Source organism: Armigeres subalbatus, chromosome 2 (assembly GCF_024139115.2).
Source record: "Armigeres subalbatus isolate Guangzhou_Male chromosome 2, GZ_Asu_2, whole genome shotgun sequence".
In the NCBI taxonomy this organism is placed as follows: domain Eukaryota; kingdom Metazoa; phylum Arthropoda; class Insecta; order Diptera; family Culicidae; genus Armigeres; species Armigeres subalbatus.
The window spans coordinates 139,377,250-139,391,865 of NC_085140.1; the positions used below are offsets into that span (position 1 = coordinate 139,377,250).

Below are 14,616 nucleotides of genomic sequence, written 5' to 3' on the forward strand. Positions count from 1 at the left end.
ATAGCTCTCCCACGCAAACCAACATTATCAACAGGTAGCGGAAACCTTCATCTACCTATTGGTGGTGCTGGTTTGCGTGGGAGAGCAATCAGATTCGTCAAAAAATCGTCGTTTGAATCTTTGTTTACACAAGTAGATAAGTAGTTTTGAAAATGTTGTCTTGGATTAATATTTATGCACAATGCAAAACCGAAACGACGTCGCAAGGTGAGGGAGAAAAACAAACAGACAAACTGTCAAAACGTCAAGAGGGGTAAGTCAGCGCTCGTAAAATATTTATGTATAATGTAATTCGTCACCCACGAGGGGTATTTTCTTCAAAATGAAGAAGAAGACATGGTGCCCGATTTTCTGATGGCTTTGTACCGGACATTTCGGTCTATGTATTCGTCAATGGCTATAGCCCGGGTCGGGTTGCTTCCGGAAGTGTTCTTGCCGTTGCCATTTTTTGCTGGTCCGTACCCTGCCTGCTTTCGTATTCTACAAACCCGAGGTTCTAGAAGGCCGATCACAGAATAGTTCGCCGCAAGATGCAGGGAGGAAAAAAACGCTCTGAAGTGTTCGACGGCATCGTGTTGTGCCAGGACGAGTTGGTCTCTTTTTGAAGAAAACATCTGCATGTTCCGGTAGGTTTTTATTTAATGTGAGTGTTCTTTTAATTTTTAATATCAATATTTGATTACAGATTCGACCAAGACTTGTGTCCGGTAACTTTGAAACGGCCTACAAAAATTGAGACGGTCTCGGTGAAGTAACATAAAATTATTCTGATCGAATGAAGTTTCATGCGAAAGGAATCATTTCGTGACCACTGCAGAAAATAATCCGGCAATCGCAGTTTGATGGTAAACATTCCTAACGAAACTTATTTTGATTCTGGCTGTAGATGAAGCAGTTAGACTGTGTAAACAACATTCCAATTCGTGATGTTCAGAATTTTCCAGGATATGAAATGGATAGCAGGTAAGTTCTAAAAAGTTTATGACATTTATCCCGTTACAATAGTAAAATAGAATGTAAAACAAAATCCTCGAATTCCGGTAGAAATTCTTATGTAGTTCGAAAGGGAATCCCTCTGATTTCAAATGCAACCTATGCAACCTTTCTGCCATTCCGGAAGGAATTCTTTTAAGGTGTTTATTGAAACACTCCGTGAATTCCGAAGGAAATCCTTCAATGATTTTCGCGATTTCGAACGAAATTATTCTGCATTTCCGAATGGAACCATTTTGCGATTTCCAACGAAACGAAGTCTTCCGAGAGTCCAATGCGAACTATTCTGTTATTTCCAAGGGAATTATTCTGCAATTCAAAACGGAATCTTTCTGTGATTCCAGAAGAAATCATTCTGCGATCCCAAAGAAAATCCTTCTGTGATTCCAATTCCGGGGTTGTTACGGGCTTCGCGATTTTGGGGAGAATTTACATAACTATTTAAGATTATTACGCGGACTTGGCGAGGATTTTTCTTTGGGGAAACAATTTATAAAAAAAAAAATGCTGCTTCTATTGACTTATAGAATTATGTATGTATGTATACAGTGGCCTAGCCACGTGGGAGGGGGGGTTCTTGGGAACAAGCTGTTCAAAATTTTTCTTATTTTTGCGGACTAAAGAAGGTCGACTCGACTAAAGAATGTTCTTGTTTACTAAGCGTTGGTACTTATACTAGCAAGCAAAGCAGTGAGTAGGGAATCTAGACGGGTACTAACTGAAATTTTCTTGGTTATTTATTTCTTCAATTTGTTTAAATGTTTGAATCATAAACAATTATAATTATTTTATCAATGAAGAAGTGCATTCCAAAGCCAACATTCATTATCGTTACAAGAATAGTAATATTTTATGAACGCATGCTAAGAGAAAACGTTAAGAAAACTGTGATAACATTATTATTATTTGCTCAGACTAAGGCCGGAGTGGCCTGTGCAGTACATAAAAGTCTTCTCCATTCGGCTCGGCTGCACGTCGCAAACCACGCAGTTTACGGAGGGTCCGCCAGTCGTTCTCCACCTGATCGATCCACCTTGCTCACTACGCACCTATCATTCTTATGCCCAACGGATCGTTGTCGAGAACCATTTTCACCGGATTACTATCCGACATTCTGGCTACGTGCCCAGCCCACCGCAGTCCGCAGTGGATGGTTCCCCCAACATCTGATGCAACTCGTGATTCATTCGCCTCCTCCACGTACCGTCCGCCATCTGCACCCCACCATAGATGTTAGGCAGCACTTTCGCTTCGAAAATTCCAAGTGCGGGTGGGTCCTCCATGAGCATCGTCCATGTCCAAATAGGACTACCGATCTAATGAGCGTTTTGTAGATAGTCAGTTTAGTACGGCGACGAACTCTTTTCGATCAGAGCGTTTATTCGATTGGAACTTTATTCGCGGAGCCAAAAATATGTACGGTTTCCAGCCACGATGCGCCTTCGAATTTTTCTGCTGGTATCAGTTTCGGCAGTCACCAGTTCCTCCTCCGGAGGAATTCCTAGGAGGAACTTCCCGAGGAATTCCTAGGAGGAACTTCCAGAGGGTTTCCTAGGAGGAACTTCCAGAGGATTTCCTAGGAGGAACTTCCGGAGGAATTCCTAGGAGGAACTCCTAGAAGGAACTTCCGGAGGAATTCCTAGGAGGAACTTCTGGAGGAACTTCCGGAGGAATTCCTAGGAGGAATTTCCGGAGGAATTCCTAGGAGGAACTTTTGGAAGAACCTCCGGAGGAATTCCTAGGAGGAACTTCCGGAGGAATTCCTAGGAGAATCTTCCGGAGGAATTCCTGGAGGAACTTCCGGAGGAATTCCTAGGAAGAACTTCTGGAGGAACTTCCGGAGGAATTCGTGGAGGAACTTCCGGAGGAATTCCTGGAAAGAGCTTCCGGAGGAATTCCTTGGAGGTACTTCCGGAGGAATTCCTGGGAGGAACTTCCGGAGGAATTCCTAGGAGGAACTTCCGGAGGAATGAAGTTCCTCCAGGAATTCCTCTGCAAATTCTTCCAGGAATTCCTCTGGAGTTCCTCCAGGAATTCCTCTGGAAGTTCCTCCAGGAATTCCTCTGGAAGTTCCTCCAGGAATTCCTCCGGAAGTTCCACCAGGAATTCCTCCGGAAGTTCTTCCAGAAGTTCCTCCAGAGGAATTCTAGGCTGCTTCTATAGAATATATAGAATTATGTATGTACATATGTATAAAGAGGCATAGCCACATGGGAGGGGGGGTTCTTGGGAACGAGCTGTTCAAAAATTTTCTTATTTTTGCGGACTAAAGAAGGTCGACAGACTCGACTAAAGAATGTCGGACATAGTTTTGACTGCTTGGTTCTAGTTTACTAAGCGTTGGTACTTATACTAGTAAGCAAGGCAGCGAGTAGGGAATCTAGACGGGTTGTAATACTAACTGCAATTTTCTTGGTTATTTATTTTTTCAATTTGTATAAATTTTTGAATCACATTAAACAATTATAATTACCTTTTTTATCAATGAAGAAGTGCATTCCAAAGCCAACATTCATTATCGTTACAAGAATAGTAATATTTTATGAACGCATGCTAAGAGAAAACGTTAAGAAAACTGTGATAACATTATTATTATTTGCTCAGACCGGCTCAGACTAAGGCCGGAGTGGCCTGTGCAGTACATAAAAGTCTTCTCCATTCGGCTCGGCTGCACGTCGCAAACCACGCAGTTTACGGAGGGTCCGCCAGTCGTTCTCCACCTGATCGATCCACCTTGCTCACTACGCACCTATCATTCTTATGCCCAACTGATCGTTGTCGAGAACCATTTTCACCGGATTACTATCCGACATTCTGGCTACGTGCCCAGCCCACCGCAGTCCGCAGTGGATGGTTCCCCCAACATCTGATGCAACTCGTGATTCATTCGCCTCCTCCACGTACCGTCCGCCATCTGCACCCCACCATAGATGTTAGGCAGCACTTTCGCTTCGAAAATTCCAAGTGCGGGTGGGTCCTCCATGAGCATCGTCCATGTCCAAATAGGACTACCGATCTAATGAGCGTTTTGTAGATAGTCAGTTTAGTACGGCGACGAACTCTTTTCGATCAGAGCGTTTATTCGATTGGAACTTTATTCGCGGAGCCAAAAATATGTACGGTTTCCAGCCACGATGCGCCTTCGAATTTTTCTGCTGGTATCAGTTTCGGCAGTCACCAGTTCCTCCTCCGGAGGAATTCCTAGGAGGAACTTCCCGAGGAATTCCTAGGAGGAACTTCCAGAGGGTTTCCTAGGAGGAACTTCCAGAGGATTTCCTAGGAGGAACTTCCGGAGGAATTCCTAGGAGGAACTCCTAGAAGGAACTTCCGGAGGAATTCCTAGGAGGAACTTCTGGAGGAACTTCCGGAGGAATTCCTAGGAGGAATTTCCGGAGGAATTCCTAGGAGGAACTTTTGGAAGAACCTCCGGAGGAATTCCTAGGAGGAACTTCCGGAGGAATTCCTAGGAGAATCTTCCGGAGGAATTCCTGGAGGAACTTCCGGAGGAATTCCTAGGAAGAACTTCTGGAGGAACTTCCGGAGGAATTCGTGGAGGAACTTCCGGAGGAATTCCTGGAAAGAGCTTCCGGAGGAATTCCTTGGAGGTACTTCCGGAGGAATTCCTGGGAGGAACTTCCGGAGGAATTCCTAGGAGGAACTTCCGGAGGAATGAAGTTCCTCCAGGAATTCCTCTGGAAGTTCCTCCAGGAATTCCTCTGGAAGTTCCTCCAGGAATTCCTCTGGAAGTTCCTCCAGGAATTCCTCTGGAAGTTCCTCCAGGAATTCCTCCGGAAGTTCCTCCAGGAATTCCTCCGGAAGTTCTTCCAGAAGTTCCTCCAGAGGAATTCCTAGGCTGCTTCTATAGACTATATAGAATTATGTACGTACATATGTATAAAGTGGCATAGCCACATGGGAGGGGGGGTTCTTGGGAACAAGCTGTTCAAAATTTTTCTTATTTCTGCGGACTAAAGAAGGTCGACTCGACTAAAGAATGTTCTTGTTTACTAAGCGTTGGTACTTATACTAGCAAGCAAGGCAGTGAGTAGGGAATCTAGACGGGTACTAACTGAAATTTTCTTGGTTATTTATTTCTTCAATTTGTTTAAATGTTTGAATCATAAACAATTATAATTATTTTATCAATGAAGAAGTGCATTCCAAATCCAACATTCATTATCGTTGCAAGAATAGTAATATTTTATGAACGCATGTTAAGAGAAAACGTTATGAAAACTGTGATAACATTATTATTATTTGCTCAGACCGGCTCAGACTAAGGCCGGAGTGGCCTGTGCAGTACATAAAAGTCTTCTCCATTCGGCTCGGCTGCACGTCGCAAACCACGCAGTTTACGGAGGGTCCGCCAGTCGTTCTCCACCTGATCGATCCACCTTGCTCACTACGCACCTATCATTTCTTATGCCCAACGGATCGTTGTCGAGAACCATTTTCACCGGATTACTATCCGACATTCTGGCTACGTGCCCAGCCCACCGCAGTCCGCAGTGGATGGTTCCCCCAACATCTGATGCAACTCGTGATTCATTCGCCTCCTCCACGTACCGTCCGCCATCTGCACCCCACCATAGATGTTAGGCAGCACTTTCGCTTCGAAAATTCCAAGTGCGGGTGGGTCCTCCATGAGCATCGTCCATGTCCAAATAGGACTACCGATCTAATGAGCGTTTTGTAGATAGTCAGTTTAGTACGGCGACGAACTCTTTTCGATCAGAGCGTTTATTCGATTGGAACTTTATTCGCGGAGCCAAAAATATGTACGGTTTCCAGCCACGATGCGCCTTCGAATTTTTCTGCTGGTATCAGTTTCGGCAGTCACCAGTTCCTCCTCCGGAGGAATTCCTAGGAGGAACTTCCCGAGGAATTCCTAGGAGGAACTTCCAGAGGGTTTCCTAGGAGGAACTTCCAGAGGATTTCCTAGGAGGAACTTCCGGAGGAATTCCTAGAAGGAACTTCCGGAGGAATTCCTAGGAGGAACTTCTGGAGGAACTTTCGGAGGAATTCCTAGGAGGAATTTCCGGAGGAATTCCTAGGAGGAACTTTTGGAAGAACCTCCGGAGGAATTCCTAGGAGGAACTTCCGGAGGAATTCCTAGGAGAATCTTCCGGAGGAATTCCTGGAGGAACTTCCGGAGGAATTCCTAGGAAGAACTTCTGGAGGAACTTCCGGAGGAATTCGTGGAGGAACTTCCGGAGGAATTCCTGGGAAGAGCTTCCGGAGGAATTCCTTGGAGGTACTTCCGGAGGAATTCCTGGAAGGAACTTCCGGAGGAATTCCTAGGAGGAACTTCCGGAGGAATGAAGTTCCTCCAGGAATTCCTCTGGAAGTTCCTCCAGGAATTCCTCTGGAAGTTCCTCCAGGAATTCCTCTGGAAGTTCCTCCAGGAATTCCTCCGGAAGTTCCTCCAGGAATTCCTCCGGAAGTTCCTCCGGAAGTTCTTCCAGAAGTTCCTCCAGAGGAATTCCTAGGAGGAACTTCCGGAGGAATTCCTAGAGGAACTTCTGGAGGAATTCCTAGAGGAACTTCTGGAGAAATTCCTAGGAGCAGGGTTGGGAAAAATCAAATTTTCGAAAAATCGACCGCGATTTTACTTTTAAATTATCAAGTGATTAAAACTCGCCAGCGATTAAGAATCGTTTGAAAATCGTATCTTGATTTGAAGCATTTACCGTTACATTTTGAACTCTTTTTCCTCACTAGCATGAAGCTATAACGCCAAATAGAAGATATAACGGGACTGTTAACAATTGGGTATTATTAGTGAAGCTTAATGATTGAATGAAAATTCTGTGTTTATTATCGTTTGAGTACAAAATTTGAGAAGTTGTCGCCGGTGATAACTTGCCTACTGTTTTCACGTGAGAAGCTTTCACATGAAAATTGCAATCATGATCGTCTGATAATGATTAAGCACAACACTGCCTAGGAGGACCTTCCGGAGGAATTCCAAGGAGGAACTTTCGGAGGAGTTCCTCCTAGGAATTCCTCCGGAAGTTCCTCCTAAGAATTCCTCCGGAAGTTCCTCCTAGGAATTCCTCCGGAAGTTCCTCCTAGGAATTCCTCCGGAAGTTCCTCCTAGGAATTCCTCCGGAAGTTCCTCCTAGGAAATCCACAGGAAGTTCCTCCTAGTAATTCCTCCGGAAGTTCCTCCTAGGAATTCCTCCGGAAGTTCCTCCTAGGAATTCCTCCGGAAGTTCCTCCTAGGAATTCCTCCGGAAGTTCCTCCTAGGAATTCCTCCGGAAGTTCCTCCAGGAATTCCTCCGGAAGTTTTTTCCAGGAATTCCTCCGGAAGTTCCTCCTAGGAATTCCTCCGGAAGTTCCTCCTCCGGAGGAATTCCTAGGAGGAACTTCCCGAGGAATTCCTAGGAGGAACTTCCAGAGGGTTTCCTAGGAGGAACTTCCAGAGGATTTCCTAGGAGGAACTTCCGGAGGAATTCCTAGGAGGAACTCCTAGAAGGAACTTCCGGAGGAATTCCTAGGAGGAACTTCTGGAGGAACTTCCGGAGGAATTCCTAGGAGGAATTTCCGGAGGAATTTCCGGAGGAATTCCTAGGAGGAACTTTTGGAAGAACCTCCGGAGGAATTCCTAGGAGGAACTTCCGGAGGAATTCCTAGGAGAATCTTCCGGAGGAATTCCTGTAGGAACTTCCGGAGGAATTCCTAGGAAGAACTTCTGGAGGAATTGCTGGAGGAACTTCCGGAGGAATTCCTGGAGGAACTTCCGGAGGAATTCCTGGAGGAACTTCCGGAGGAATTTCTGGGAAGAGCTTCCGGAGGAATTTCTGGGAAGAGCTTCCGGAGGAATTCCTTGGAGGTACTTCCGGAGGAATTCCTAGAAGGAACTTCCGGAGGAATTCCTAGGAGGAACTTCCGGAGGAATGAAGTTCCTCCAGGAATTCCTCTGGAAGTTCCTCCAGGAATTCCTCTGGAAGTTCCTCCAGGAATTCCTCTGGAAGTTCCTCCTAGGAATTCCTCTGGAGGAACTTCTGGAAGAACTTCCGGAGGAACTTCCGGAGGAATTCCTGGAGGAACTTCCGGAGGAATTCCTGGAGGAACTTCCGGAGGAATTCCTGGAGGAACTTCCGGAGGAATTCCTGGAGGAACTTCCGGAGGAATTCCTGAAGGAACTTCCGGAGGAATTCCTGGAGGAACTTCCGGAGGAATTCCTGGAGGAACTTCCAGAGGAATTCCTGGAGGAACTTCCAGAGGAATTCCTGGAGGAACTTCCAGAGGAATTCCTGGAGGAACTTCCAGAGGAATTCCTGGAGGAACTTCCAGAGGAATTCCTGGAGGAACTTCATTCCTCCGGAAGTTCCTCCTAGGAATTCCTCCGGAAGTTCCTCCTAGGAATTCCTCCGGAAGTACCTCCAAGGAATTCCTCCGGAAGCTCTTCCCAGAAATTCCTCCGGAAGTTCCTCCAGGAATTCCTAGGAGGAACTTTTGGAAGAACCTCCGGAGGAATTCCTAGGAGGAACTTCCGGAGGAATTCCTAGGAGAATCTTCCGGAGGAATTCCTGTAGGAACTTCCGGAGGAATTCCTAGGAAGAACTTCTGGAGGAATTGCTGGAGGAACTTCCGGAGGAATTCCTGGAGGAACTTCCGGAGGAATTCCTGGAGGAACTTCCGGAGGAATTTCTGGGAAGAGCTTCCGGAGGAATTCCTTGGAGGTACTTCCGGAGGAATTCCTAGGAGAAACTTCCGGAGGAATTCCTAGGAGGAACTTCCGGAGGAATGAAGTTCTCCAGGAATTCCTCTGGAAGTTCCTCCAGGAATTCCTCTGGAAGTTCCTCCAGGAATTCCTCTGGAACTTCCTCCAGGAATTCCTCTGGAAGTTCCTCCAGGAATTCCTCCGGAAGTTCCTTCAGGAATTCCTCCGGAAGTTCCTTCAGGAATTCCTCCGGAAGTTCCTCCAGGAATTCCTCCGGAAGTTCCTCCAGGAATTCATCCGGAAGTTCCTCCAGGAATTCCTCCGGAAGTTCCTTCAAGAAAATCCTCCGGAAGTTCCTCCTGGAATTACTCCAGGAGTTCCTCCGGAAGTTCCTCCAGAGGAATTCCTAGGAGAAACTTCCGGAGGAATTCCTAGAGGAACTTCTGGAGAAATTCCTAGGAGGACCTTCCGGAGGAATTCCTAGAGGAACTTCCGGAGGAATTCCTAGGAGGAACTTCCGGAGGAATTCCTAGGAGGAACTTCCGGAGGAATTCCTAGGAGGAACTTCCGGAGGAATTTCTAGGAGGAACTTCCGGATGATTTCCTAGGAGGAACTTCCGGAGGAATTCCTGGAGGTACTTCCGGAGGAATTCCTGGAGGTACTTCCGGAGGAATTCCTGGAGGAACTTCCGGAGGAATTCCTAGGAGAAACTTTTGGAAGAACCTCCGGATTAATTCCTAGGAGGAACTTCCGGAGGAATTCCTAGGAGAATCTTCCGGAGGAATTCCTGGAGGAACTTCCGGAGGAATTCCTAGGAAGAACTTCTGGAGGAATTCCTGGAGGAACTTCCGGAGGAATTCCTGGGAAGAGCTTCCGGAGGAATTCCTTGGAGGTACTTCCGGAGGAATTCCTGGGAGGAACTTCTGGAGGAATTCCTAGGAGGAACTTCCGGAGGAATTCCTGGAAGAAGTTCTAGAGGAACTTCCGGAGGAACTCCTGGAGGGATTCCTGGAGAAACGTTTCGAGGGATTCCTGGAGGAGCTTTGAAGAATTCAAGGAAGAACTTCCGGAGGAATTCCTGAAGGAACTTCTGGAGAGTTTTCTGGAGGAACTTCCGAAGCGATTCCTGGAGGAACTTTTGGATGAATTCCTGCAAGATTTTCCGGAAGAATTCCTGGACGAACTTCCGGAGAAATTCCTGGAGGAACTTTCAGAGGAGCTTACAGAAGAATTCTTGAAAGAACTTTTTGAGGAATTCCAGGAGGAACTTCTGGAGGAATTCCAGGAGAAACTTCTGGAGGAATTCCTAGAGGAACTTTCGGTGGAATTCCTAGAGGAACTTCCTGAGGAATTCCTAGAGGAACTTCCGGAGGAATTTCTAGAGGAACTTCCGGAGGAATTCCTAGAGGAACTTCCGGAGGAATTCCTAGAGGAACTTTCGGAGGAATTCCTGGAGGAACTTTCAGAGGAACTTCCAGAAGAATTCTTGAAGGAACTTTTTGAGGAATTCCAGGAGGAACTTCCGGAGGAATTCCTCGAGAATTTTCAGATGAATTTCTGAAAGAACTTCCGGAAGAAATCTTAGAGGACATCTGGAAGAATTTCTTGTGGAATTTCTAGAGAAATTCCTAGCGAAACTTCTGGAGGAATTCCTAGAGAGACTTTCCGAATTTCCGAATTTTTTTTTAAAGGAATTTCCGGAGGGATTCCTCGAGGAACTTTCGGAGGGATTCCTAGAGGAACTTTCGGAGGTTTTCTTAAAGGAGCTTCCGGATAAATTCCTAGAGGAATTTCCGGAAGCCTTCCATATGAAATCTCAGATGAAAGATTACAGGATTCTACATAGAATCCCAGAAACTATTTGAAATCACAGAATAATCCGATTTGGAATCCCAGGAGCCTTCCATTTGAAATTTCAGAAGGATTTTATTTGGAATCTCAGGAGAGTTCGTTTTAAGATTCTAGGAGGATCCTATTTGGAATTCCAGATGGATTCCCTTTAATGTCTCAGGAGCCGTTTAAAATCCCGAAAAGAATTTCCAGGAGCCTTCAATTTGAAATCTCAGAATGATTAGATTTAGAATCCTGGGAAGAATCCATTTCAAATTCCAGAATAATTCCATCTAGCATTCTAAGTTTCCTTCTTCGTTTCCTGTTCGAATTTAGAATCCCAGGAGTTTTTTTTTTCGTTATTTCCATTTGGAATTTCTGCCAAATCAGAGAAAAACTATAATATAAAAACAACGTGAACGTCGTTACTGATTTCTGCTATACATTGTTCATCCATTTTTTTCCAGCGGTTTCAAAGTTCCTCCGAATGCTGAAGCCTTCCGTAACGCTCTGTTTAACATCACTCCAGTGAAGGTAATCCGGAGGCGAACCCTGCAGGAAAATTGCCCAATATCAACTCGTCCAATCTGCGGAAAGTTCTGCCGTAGACTACGGACCACAAGGATAATCCAACACCCGACGATGCCGACGATGACAAAAACGTAGATAACCCAGGAAACCATTAAGCACTTTAATAAGCCTTATGTTAACCATATATCAGCTTTTCAGTGCCTAAAAGCTGTATATATGATTTTCAAGTGCTTATTGGCAGTATAAACTTTAAGCAGTAAAAGAAGTCGTATATCGGTATATAACGCTTAAAAGAAATGCTGACCAGCCCTGTTGATACAAGCCGTATAAGGGAACTATCATTGCCAATTTAGAGCTACAATCTTTGACGTTTATGTGAAATCAACAACAATAACGCATTGAATTCCATAACCTGTCTCTTTTACTCGCATTTGCAGCAGAGATTTTTTTAAACCTGTGATGTATGCTATTCATAAAATAATTACCATTTGTTTAGAGAACTGCAGCATATTGTATGGTGTATGTATGCTAGATAAATGATTCATAAGCTGTTAATTTAGTCTATAGTCATATTTATTAGTAGGCACTTGAAGAATGGATTCATAAATACTCCGATAAATACAAAAACTTCCATGTTATTACCGATGTTTCATGTTTCCATTTTCATGCTACCCAGTCCTTGAATTGTAGGCAAACAGGATCCTTCTGTTTATTAACCCTTCCCAGACACATATCTACCCAATTCTGAGGTAGATCAGATGGCTAACTCATCGGCCACCCGAAACCACATACTTCCTCCAAACGCAGCAAGCGTTCAAATCCGGAAATTAATATAATTACCAAAAAGAATCAAATTTCCAATAGGAAGGAAAAGGAAGGAATGAAATAAAATGTAAATAAATATTTTTCGTTTCATTTTTTTTTATTCCTTTCCCACTCGTCTAAAAATTTTGACATTTTGGCATAGGCGTGGAAAAAATGGTAGGGGCATGCAGTATATCAGCCAAATAATTCGCCAAAAGCGGCTTTTGAGCAGCACTAAAGCATAATTCAGGACTTACTAGCATTGTAACCAGCTTTTTTATGCGACTATAAAACCGAAATAAAGCCGGTTTTAACGGCTTAGTGGTTACTTGGGAAATCAGTTGACCGGTTCAAGGTGTGTCGCCATTGCATGAGACCCGACCCCTGAAGGCGACGGGAAACAGGACAGGACCTTCATGACAGATCAGAATATAATGAGCAAAAAATTATGATAATAATTATGCCGACATGATGTATTAAATATACAAATTCTTTTAAAAAACTAGGCTAAAAACTTATTCAATTATGAAAACAAGAAACAACTCAATCAAACAAATGTCATGTACATCGCACTATTTTACGTAGCTTTATTTCACATCGCCTCCATTACGTCGAAAAAATTTTACATCGAGAGATAATCACATCGCTTCTGTTTATTACACAGCAGTCTGTCGAGTACATCGCGCAGTGTAATATTCACAAAGCGATGGAATCGACGGGTTGCATCGATTTCGATGTAATATTCAACAACATTTTTTGCTGTGTGGTTTATCCAGGTAAAATTTCACATACTGCTATTCAATATTTTCACATCACATGACAATCCAGCTTTCCACGCTCGGTAATGGTGGCTTGTCGGTGTGTAAAAATCAATCGGTCACTGTACTTTTTGACACTAGCTGGAGGAAAACTCACTGGCGAAAAGGCCTTTTTTCCCTTCCCCTCACCAAGGAACCCCAGTGGGCTTTCCTCCAGCTAGTGTCAAACAGTACAGTGACCGATTGATTTTTACACATCGACAACACACACACCCCAAGTAACCACTAAGCCGTTAAAACCGGCTTTATTTCGGTTTTATAGTCGCATAAAAAAGCTGGTTACAATGCTAGTAAGTCCTGAATTATGCTTTAGTGCTGCTCAAAAGCCGCTTTTGGCGAATTATTTGGCTGATATACTGCATGCCCCTACCATTTTTTCCACGCCTATGCCAAAATGTCAAAATTTTTAGACGAGTGGGAAAGGAATAAAAAAAACTGAAACGAAAAATATTTATTTACATTTTAATTCATTCTTTCCTTTTCCTTCCTATTGGAAATTTGATTCTTTTTGGTAATTATATTAATTTCCGGATTTGAAAGCTTGCTGCGTTTGGAGGAAGTATGTGGTTTCGGGTGGCCGATGAGTTAGCCATCTGATCTACCACAGAATTGGGTAGATATGTGTCTGGGAAGGGTTAATAAACAGAAGGATCCTGTTTGCCTACAATTCAAGGACTGGGTAGCATGAAAATGGAAACATGAAACATCGGTAATAACATGGAAGTTTTTGTATTTATCGGAGTATTTATGAATCCATTCTTCAAGTGCCTACTAATAAATATGACTATAGACTAAATTAACAGCTTATGAATCATTTATCTGGCATACATACACCATGCAATATGCTGCAGTTCTCTATACAAATGGTAATTATGTTATGAATAGCATACATCACAGGTTTAAAAAAAATCTCTGCTGCAAATGCGAGTAAAAGAGACAGGTTATGGAATTCTATGCGTTATTGTTGTTGATTTCACATAAACGTCAAAGATTGTAGCTCTAAATTGGCAATGATAGTTCCCTTATACGGCTTGTATCAACAGGGCTGGTCAGCATTTATTTTAAGCGTTATATACCGATATACGACTTCTTTTACTGCTTAAAGTTTATACTGCCAATAAGCACTTGAAAATCATATATACAGCTTTTGGGCACTGAAAAGCTGATATATGGTTAACATAAGGCTTATTAAAGTGCTTAATGGTTTCCTGGGACGTGCAACACTTTTTTTGGTTTTTGTTTTAGATTTTAAAAATACCGTGGACCTCCGATAAATTGAACGGTACCTCATTCAAATTAACGGGGTTCATTTTTAATTAGAACTTCTGGTTATTCTATTTGCATCAGAAAAACTGGTTTCTGGCTGCTCTCTTTGATGGTTTGTTTTGATTCTGCGTTTTGTTTCACGATGTTCCATTTTTCTTTTCTAGATCGCACGTGCTTAATGACGTTTGAACCATTCTTAATTTGAACGATGTTCAAACGAACGGGGTTTAAATTTAAAAGTGTTCAAATTAAAAACTGTCATATTACCAGGGGTCCACGGCAATTAGAGGCTTAAAGAAATATGGGTTCTTTGGGAAAGACCTTAAATAAGCCAAAGAATCGACTGATACTTGGGCTTATTCTACGAGTGGAGTGACGTGAGATGGTTCGAATGACGTGAGAAGAGTCGTATAACCCCATTTGAATAACATGGTCACCTCACGAGAGAATTGCTAAAATCGACTCACCTCACGTCACTCGACTCGTAGAATAAGCCCAACAATTTTTGACGAGAAAAGTTCGACAAAAACTTATTGTGTGCGTTCTGAGATTTTCAGTGATGCATGCTTTTAAGCGTAATGCATTGTAACGCTTGCCTTCTTAAACAAACAATTTCCTCGAAATTTCATCTAAATATCGCTATTTTCGCACGGGAAACCAGTGAAACAGATGCTGAACAATGCTGAAACCAGTGGGGGAGTTA

General features: G+C 43.5%; 1 long non-coding RNA gene across 1 annotated transcript; it reads left to right on the top strand.

The window, feature by feature from the left end:
- Window positions 1-464: 464 nt before the first annotated feature.
- Window positions 465-11,158, top strand: LOC134215184 (uncharacterized). Its single transcript, XR_009980062.1, has 3 exons — window positions 465-626; window positions 686-963; window positions 10,962-11,158. It is a non-coding gene; the product is annotated as an uncharacterized LOC134215184 (long non-coding RNA).
- The last annotated feature ends 3,458 nt before the right edge of the window (window positions 11,159-14,616 follow it).